Source organism: Nelumbo lutea, chromosome 7 (genome assembly GCF_056320005.1).
Source record: "Nelumbo lutea isolate HS-2025 chromosome 7, American lotus-T2T, whole genome shotgun sequence".
Taxonomy (NCBI): Eukaryota; Viridiplantae; Streptophyta; class Magnoliopsida; order Proteales; family Nelumbonaceae; genus Nelumbo; species Nelumbo lutea.
In genome coordinates this window covers 33,091,131-33,099,644 of record NC_142690.1, presented here as the reverse complement: position 1 = coordinate 33,099,644, position 8,514 = coordinate 33,091,131, and the positions used below count along the sequence as shown (strand labels likewise).

The 8,514-nt window shown below is 44.7% G+C and overlaps 1 protein-coding gene across 4 annotated transcripts in view; it reads left to right on the top strand.

Moving 5' to 3' along the window:
* The first annotated feature begins 7,901 nt into the window (after positions 1–7,901).
* Positions 7,902–8,514, top strand: part of LOC148846019 (5'-3' exonuclease family protein) — a 109,831-nt gene continuing 109,218 nt past the window's right edge. For 2 of the 4 annotated variants that reach the window (XM_088954668.1, XM_088954655.1), the window contains exon 1: positions 7,902–8,415. The gene's annotated coding sequence lies outside the window, so the exon portion shown is untranslated. The remainder of the gene's footprint in view (positions 8,416–8,514) is intronic. The other 2 variants (XM_088954658.1, XM_088954663.1) reach the window with 2 other exon arrangements.

The window sequence follows — 8,514 nt, the reverse complement described above, 5'->3', positions numbered from 1 at the left end:
CAAGACTTGCCTTAGAGGCTTATTGGTGAGGACGATGATCTTATGAGCTTGAAAGTATGATCGAAGTCTCCGAGCTGCAACAACTAGCACGTACACAAACTTTTCAATCTCTGGATATCTCGTCTCTACTTCCTGCAACACTTTGCTAACATAATAGATGGGTCGTTGGACCCGATCTACTTTTTTTATCAGTACCGTTCTGACTACCTCGTCACTCGCAGAGAGGTACAGCTCCAAAATATCTCCCTCCTTGGATTGAGTTAACACTGGACTACTAACGAGGTACCTTTTCAGCTCGTCAAAAGCGAGTTGGCACTCTTCGGTCCATTCGAAGTCATTGCTTCTTTTAATTGCCTTAAAGAAAGGCATGCAATAATCTACCGATTTAGACATGAAGTGGGTTAGAGCAGCTATGCAACTGTTCAACCTCTTAACCTCCTTCAATTTCTGGGGTGGTCTCATATCTAAGATGGCCTTTATTTTATTGGGGTTGGCCTCAATGCCACGACGATTGACGATGTAACCTAAGAATTTACCCGAGGTGACACCGAAAATGCACTTGTTTGGGTTTAATTTCATGTTAAATCATTCGAAAACTGGGTTTTGACGATCATGTCGTCTACATAGCACTCTACTTTTTTGCCGATCAATGGCTCAAACAATTGGTTTACAAGTCTTTGAAAAGTAGTCCCGGCGTTTTTCAGCCCAAAGGGCATGATCCTTTAGCAGTATAGGCCTAGTTCGGTTATGAAGGCCATTTTTTCCTCATCGACAGGGTCCATTATGATCTGATTATAACCCGAGTAAGCATCAAAGAAGCTCAGCAACCCATGCCCTGAGGTTGCGTCCACCAAACGGTTTATCTTGGGAAGTGGGAAGCAGTCTTTTTGGGCAAGCTTGATTCAAGTCGGTATAATCAACGCACATGCACCATTTACCATTAGCCTTTTTTACCATAACGGGGTTGGCTACCCAGCTTGGGTAATGGACCTCCCTGATGAAATCGGCTGCGAGGAGCTTCCCAACCTCCTCGTCGACTGCTCTCCAACGCTCTGGGGCTAGGTTGCGTTTCTTCTATCTAACGGGCCTAACTACAGGATCAGTGTTCAGTTTGTGAGTAATGTCTCTGGGGTCTATGTCGGGCATCTCTGTCGCAGACCATGTAAAAACATCTAAATTTTTAAGTAGAAAGCTTACCAGTTGAGATCGTAGAGGCTCCTCAATTGAAGCGCCAATCTGGAGAGTCCAAGCTGGATCATTTGTCGAAGTAGGTACAACGATCGTCTCTTCTATGGGCATAGCTCGCTCTTCATGCTGGTCCACAGGTTGCTCTAACTCGAGGTCATCGGCCACGATGGCTTTCCCTTTCAGGGCGGCGACGTAGCATTTGTGAGACTTGAGTTGGTCGCCCCACGCTACCCCTAGTCCAAAGTCTGTTGGAAACTTCATAGCCAAGTAATAGGTGGATACCATTACACATAAAGCGTGGGTGATTGGCCGACCTATTATGGCATTGTACGGGAAGGGAGTCGCGACCACTAGAAAAGTGTGGTCGAATCTCACAATACTAGGCCATGTGCTGACCTCCACAGGTATTGTAACTCTCCCCAGGGGCCTGACTTCCTCTCCGCTAAAGCCCACCAAGGGAGTGCTTGCGGGCTTGAGATCGCTTCGCCGTAGCTGAAGTTTGTTAAACGCGGCCTTGAAGAGTATATCCGTCGAACTGTCGAAGTCGACAAGGACACGCCTTACCTCGAAATCATTGATTCTCATCTTTACAACAAACGCGTCATTGTGGGGGTACTGGACTCCGTGCATCATCTTTGGTGAAGAAAATCGATTCCTCTATCCATGGCCGCTTTGGGGGATTCTGCTCTTCTCTTTTGACCTCACGAGTCGAGGTCCTTGCTGCGGCTGAGGTGCAGCCCGCGACGATCGATCCGCCGGTGATCATTTGGATTGTTCACCGAACTGGCCTCTCTTTGGGTGGCTACTTCTACGACTGCTCATTTTGCCTGTTGCTAGACTCAGAAGCGTCTCTACCTTGGCCCCCTGTCATCCCGTTTTATTATAACTTTGTACAAAATTTCTCAAATACCAACAACGGATGAGTTCTTCTATCTCATCGCAGAGGGTTTTACAATTTTCGATGTTGTGACCATGATCTCTATGAAAATGGCAATACAAATTTTTATTTCTAGTATTTGGGTCTCCTCTCATCCGTAGTGGCCACTTCACATAAGACGCATCCTTGATCACCATGAGGATTTATGTTCGCTTCACGTTCAAGGGCATGTAGTTCGTCCTTTCAACTGGAGGAGCTTGGAAAGACTGGTCTGGCTTTCCTCCCCGAGCTGGATCTTTCTTCCTCTTATTGTCCCTGTTAGTTGAGGTCTCACCTTCTCTTTTCCTCTTCTCTGGTGGGTTCTCATTCTTCTGGCTCATCTCCTACTCTGTTCTGATGAACTGGTCCGCAAGCTTAAGGAATTCGGTTACGTCCTTGGGCTTGATGGAAACCATGTGCCACTTGAACTCTTTGTGTGTTATGCCTCTTTTGGCTGTTGTGAGCCTCACTGCATGGTTTAGATCAGGTATCTACAGACATGCATCATTGAATCTCTTGATATAACTGTGGATAGATTCCCCCTCCCTCTGGACTATGCCGAGAAGGCTTTCTTGGGACCCTAAACACCTCTTGCTGGTGATAAAGTATGGGGTGAAAATCTGCACGAACTGCGCCCAACTCTTGATTGTCCCGGGTGCAAGGTTTCTATACCATGTGCGAGCTACCCCCTTAAATGTAGTAGAGAAAGCTACACATATGCAGGACTCACCTACCCTGACTAAGTGCATCTAGGACTAAAAAGAATCTACATGATCATTCGGATCGAATGATCCATCATACTTGTCCAGGGGAGGTACCTTGAAATCTTTTGGCATCGGGACAACTAGGAGTTCGGGAGACAGGGGAGATGGCATAGAGAGGAGCGGAGTGGCTTTCACTGCTCCCGAACTCGCTTCTTCCTTCCCTTTGAAGAGTTCAGGCAAGTTCAGGGTTGTAGCTCGGCGAGCTCTACGGCGTCTCCGTTGCTTCTTTGTCAGCTCCGCATTGGTGCTGCTGGCCTCTGTGTTGTCAAGCATGGTTCTGCCGGGAGTGTCTTGGACTACTAGTGATGGCTGTGGATTGAGAGACCTTGTCTAGAGTCTGTGGCCAGGACCTCGAACCGGTTTTCTACAAGCAGGATCTCAAACTCTGAATGTCGAGATGATGTGGGTCTATTAGGCTGAGAATCTCCCGACCCGACCACGTGCGGCAAGGTGGGAGTAACTAGTTTCTCCCTCCTACCGTGGGACAAGACTTGGCTCCTAGGAGGATTCTGGGTCTGAGAGGTCTCTCCTCGGTGAGAGGGGCGTTCGCTCCGACGGAGAAGCATAGCTTGCTGTGTGGCCGAATGCCGAGGTGGAACCGACTGCTGGTTCAAAGGCAATAGTGGGAACTGCTGCTGGTACTGCTATTGACAAACATGGTGCAGTGCTTGTTACTGATACAGTTGGAGCTGCTAGACTTACTGCATTTGAGCTTGTATGGCTCTCATGGAGTGCACCAGATCTTTGAGTTGGTTCTGTCCAGATACTAGGGGAATAGATGGTTCGACGAAGGTTGTACCTACCGTGGAGGGGAGTGGAGCACTCACTGGTGCCGTGATCTGAGGCACGTTCAGAGTCAGGACCCCATCCATAGAGAGAGGTTGGGTGAATTGACCAACGCACACCGTTGGGATCTAAGGTAGCTCCCCGGAAGTATTCATTTCTACGCTGCATCCGACGTTGTTGGAGGAAGCCATGAAAACTTAACTGAAAGTGCTTGGTGGAAAGAGGCTTTTCGAAGCGTTTCCCATAGACGGTGCCAATTGATGGTGCGCGATCTGATCACTCCTAGCTGGAAGTGGCTGCGCTCCTACCTGGCGACGAACGAGAGGTACCAATGAGGAAGAAGAAGGAATCCGGGAGGCTCACCCGGCGGGAACACTCTAATGGTTAAGTTAGTAACCGGATTGAAAGTTGGGAGAGAAAGAGAGAGAAAAATTAAAGAGCTAGAGTGATGATCACGCAATACCTTTGCCCCTGGGGGTCGGGGTCCTTATATACTAGTATCCTGACATGTCAGGTGCAACCGCCTCTGAATCTCTGCTGTGGCGATCTGCTGTCAAATAACGGCTTGGAGTGACTGGCCATTATTTGTCAGAGCTGAGCTGGTGGGCAAAGATGATCGCTGCAAAGTACGGTCCTGCCAAACAAGAAACAACCTCCAGGGTTGGTAGGTACAATGCCGCCAGGCGAGAGATGTGGGCGCAGTCTCTAGGTTTGGCAGGTATGGTTGTCAGTCAGAAAACCCCCTACAATACGCCGAGCTGCGCTGCAACGAGCTACCTTACACCAAGCTGCTAGTGATATTCCTAGGTGCTTCTATCCGAGGCAGGTCTCCGAGGTAGCCTACTTAGGTTTGGACAGGAACGAGCTTATTCTAGTTAGGGAGCTGACGAGCTTAACCCGAAGTGTCTTCAGTCTGGGATGCTCCCTACTTGGGAGAATCTTAGCTCGGGGCAACAGAGTATTATCTTGTAGCGAGCTGTCATTCATGGCGAGTTGTTAGGCTGGGTTATAGCAGCTCGTTATGCTGAGTTGTCACTTATGTCGAGTCATGTCCGCGTATCCCCTCATTATGAGGTTGGGCCAAATCACCCTCCATAAGGAAGCTTTGGATAAAGAGGGGATGGTTGTATAGACAACTATCCCTTTGCTCCTATAAGAGTTTCCCACACCCGGAAAGAGGGAGAAGATGAGATGGAGCCACATGAGAGGATATCTCCTTTGTGGTAACTTCCTCTTTTAATCGGTAAAGGCTTTTAGGCTATCAAGTTAGCTTGAATTATCACTAGATTGGCATGTACAAGATGATAAAGGGTGAGGGGTTCCTAACACATTTCCTCTCCCTCCCTTGGATGTCTAGAATCATGCCTTAATTTTTGTTTAGGAGTCATCTATTTCTTTTCTTTATTTCTCTTACTTGGGAGGCCCACCACTCCCTTCTTAAGTCATTGATAGGGTGGTGGCTCCTCTCTTAGCCATGAAGTAGCACCCAATTTCAATAGGATGTTCACATACATTGACCGGAAAAGGGTTGAACGGTTGGACAAATGGAAACCTAGGTACTATACTTATTTCTGTGTTTATTTCAGTTTAAGAGAGCTTTGTCTTAGGCCGTGAAGAGGGAGAAAAATGAGGGTCTGGAGGGAAAATTCATGGTGGTTTCCGCCAGGTGTGGTGGGGAAACAGAGAGAGGGAGAGAGAGGCAGTGATAGGACAGACAAAAACCCAAACATAAGTTAATGGAGTCTTCTCACCAGCTAATGGCTATCTTCAAAACCTCAAAAGAACACTTCATCCTTCACTATCCGTCCCTGCATATGTCATCATGTAAAAGAGGTTAGAAATAATAGCATAACAGTATTCTTCCCAAGAGTCAAAAGTAAATAAAAAACTCCATATGACAATTCAAACCATTACTATCTCCATGAACTGCATCTACTAATGTTTGAATAAAAAATATCATCCAATTATCATGCTGAACTTAAGCCCAAACAGCTCATTTGAATCCTTTGCACACTATACTCATATCAAGATAGGTGTATCAGAGAGAAGATATGATTAAGATCTTTAATTTTGGGTATTAACATCACATGCAAATGCTTAACTCAAATAAGTTGACCAAAATTTAATCATCTATTTTCAAAAGGGAAAATTCCCAATAGGTACCTTGTACTTTAGGCTGAGTGCCAATTTAGTACCTGAACTTTAAAATGAGACAATCTAGTACCTACCGTTAATGAACCGTCAATTATGTATATCATGTGACCTCATGTGCGATATAAGACTTTTGAAAATGTTAAAATTGCCCTTAAAAATAAAACACATTATTCATCATCTTCTTGAAACAAAGCCAAAGCTCTCAACGGTCCAGACCAAGACGCTCGCCATTTCATTAACGATTTAAGGCCTTTATTTATGAATTTCATTCGTTTCAAACTTTCAAGCTTCAACTGCTATGCTCTCCGGCCAGAGTCTTGAAGTAGACGATCAGTTCCCTCTCCATCTACAAGATGGATGTGTTGCAAGCACTTAAGATGGATGGTTAAGCGCCAACCATCCATCCATCTGATGCTTCGGAGTGTTGTGAGAACATATGCCTCATCCCTCCCTTTGTCATTATAGACAACGATTATCTGTAATGTGTAAGTGATGGTTAACCATCTGCAACATTACAGACGGCGATTATTTGTAATGTGTGAACAAATCATTCATCCCTTCCTTGTCATTCAATTCAATAATGTGTGTTAAGCGCATGTAGTGTTGTAGATGACCATCTTAAGGATGGTTGCAAACATCTGCAACATTATAGATGCTTAACCATCGCTTAAGATGATCGGCGCTTAACTACCTATGATAACAGACGCTTAACACATTATAGATAACCGCTGAAGATGGCCTCCGGCCATCTTACAGATAATTGTCGACCATCTGATGCTACAGAGTGTTGTGATAACAGATGCTTGTGGTCAAGGGACTCTATGCATGGAGGAAATACACATTAAATTGAACCAGCTTGGACGATATCCAGCCTCCAAGTCAATGACCCACACCATGAGAAATAGGTTGTTACAGAGATGAGTCGATGCAGAGAGCTTATCGGAGCTGGTATGGGGAAATCCCCTCGCCAACTCTATTGACTCTCTCTCCCTCCCTCAAGCTCCAATAGTAGTGTGAAATATAGGAGAAAGAAAATGAAAGAATCAAAGGAGAAAGCTCCGACTGGATTTTTGGCGCATTCTATTTGTCTTCGAACAGGGGTAGAAATGCTAAGTGTAAGCTATGCTAGTTGGTTATGAAAGGGAGCTCCAGCAACAATTGCTACGACCAAATCTACTCCATGGATGATGTATATAGAAAAAATAGAGGAGGTTCGACCAGTTTTTGCTTCAAGCCATTTGCCTTTGAGCAGATATAACCTCACGGGAGCAAGGTGAGATGCAGGATTGAGTTTCTTCAACTGGTGAGATCTGTATGGCCATTGTGTTGATCTTTCCTGTCCAAATGCTGAAGCTATACAGGATGGGGCTGATGGGATAAGAGAGCTTGAAGACAGTGGAATACTAAGGGGGATCGATGTGGAGTAGAATGGGGTTGGGTATTGATTGGGTTTGTGCCAAAAGGGGTTAGTTAAATGAGAGTAATAGAGGAGTTTCGTTGCTGCAACTCCTTTGTTTCTTGTCGGAAAGGGTAATGAATAGCGAAGAAAGAAAAAGGAAGACCGGGGGTTGCTTGAAGGGAATTTCTTACACAATTGTTGCTTTATCAACTAGTAATGGAACACCTGGGTCACCTATTAACAGACGGTTGATAAAGAAAGTTAGATGATTCTTGAAGGGCATTTGTGTCTTTTCCTATGACACTTAACGACTGCTTAACAACAAGTACTAGATTGTTGCATTTCAAAAGTTTGGGTATTAGATTGTCGTGTTTTAAAGTTCGAGTACTTGGCACTCGGCCTAAAATACAAGGCACCTATTGGGAATTTTTCATTTTCAAAAATACAACTCCACTCTCCCTAGATTATTTAAAAGGTAAAATACAAAACCTCCCCTAAAATTTTTGACAATCATAAAAATCTCCCCTATAGTTTCATTTGAGCAAAAACCTCAGCTGAATTTTTAAATAATTCGACAAAAACCTCCCTTCCGTCAATGACCTAGACGAAAACGGTAAGCCGATGCATCATTTTTTTGAAATATCCATTTTACCCTTTAATTAGTTTATATATATTTATATTGAAATACCTTGTTGACCTGTTATCCTCTTTTCCTATCCCTGAACTCATATTTTTACTGAAATACCCTGCCGATTTGTTATCCACTTTTCCTCTCCTCTTCTCATATTCTTGAACTCCACCGTCTGAAGAGGAGGAATTGAACTCTTATAATTCAAACACATACGAAAAATCTGTTGAATGATATATCATGTTTTTACAGAGTGTTTTCTTATAAAAAATCTTCAAACCGGAGAACCTACACAGAGAATTAATGCTTTAATGGAGATGCCAATATCTCTATCGGGCAGAACGTATCTTTCACAACAATATCTGGTGGTCATAATTTCTTTTGCAGGTTGAGGTCTGGAGGAAACAGTCTGCTCTGTTGGAATTGGGACTTTGTACCCAAACGGAGGGTCTACTACAACGATGCACTCAAGTTGAAGATGTCACGGTGGGCGATGACCACATCTGCGCGTTGGTGGACAAAACCAGAGTTGTCAAGTGTTGCAGAGGGGAGAGAAACAATTTTCCGACACTAGAGGCAGGTGAAGGTTTTCTCTCCATTATGTCAAGGCGAGGGTTTTCTTGTGGTATTTTGAAAACAAGTCGTATAGTTAAGTGTTGGGGTACCAGACAAATTGGGC